We start from the raw sequence: 578 nt of genomic DNA, 5'->3' as shown, positions 1-578 counted from the left end.
ATTAGTATTTTTGTCTATATATCAGTTTCCTTCAATTTTCTATTTTACATTTCTCCTCATAAATGTGAGAATTATATCTCTGGAAATACATACATTTCACCTCTACTTTTCGGCTGACCTAGATTACTCAACTCTATCAGACTTATTGAAAAGATACACTATTTAAACGTAATCCTCCACAGCACAAAACTATAATCTTATCACAAATAAGGCAGTTACACCACTATTGTCACAAGCACAGACGAGCATGACGAAGAAGAAATAGATCCAAAATAGTCTTTAATAATATCCACAGGTAAATCCAAACAAAGGCAGACAAGCAAACACAACCACAACATAGACGACACCCACAGTGACACAAGAGATGGCCATGAGGGAGACGATCCATGGCAAAACTGATGGAGGGAGGTGCCAAGGTGAAAACTTGAGACCGACTGACTGAGGTGACACTGGGAGATGATGAGGCCCACTTGACGTCCAATGGACTGAGAGACCTGGTGACACTGAAGGACTAGGAGACCAAAGCAGAGTCCCAGTGACGAGTGGCTGAGGAGGAGCCAATGACAGATGGTGACTGG

Source organism: Sinocyclocheilus grahami, unplaced genomic scaffold (assembly GCF_001515645.1).
Source record: "Sinocyclocheilus grahami isolate Dianchi unplaced genomic scaffold, SAMN03320097.WGS_v1.1 scaffold113.1, whole genome shotgun sequence".
NCBI classification, from domain to species: Eukaryota; Metazoa; Chordata; class Actinopteri; order Cypriniformes; family Cyprinidae; genus Sinocyclocheilus; species Sinocyclocheilus grahami.
The sequence above is the reverse complement of the archived record's forward strand: the minus strand, read 5'-3'. Positions refer to the sequence as shown.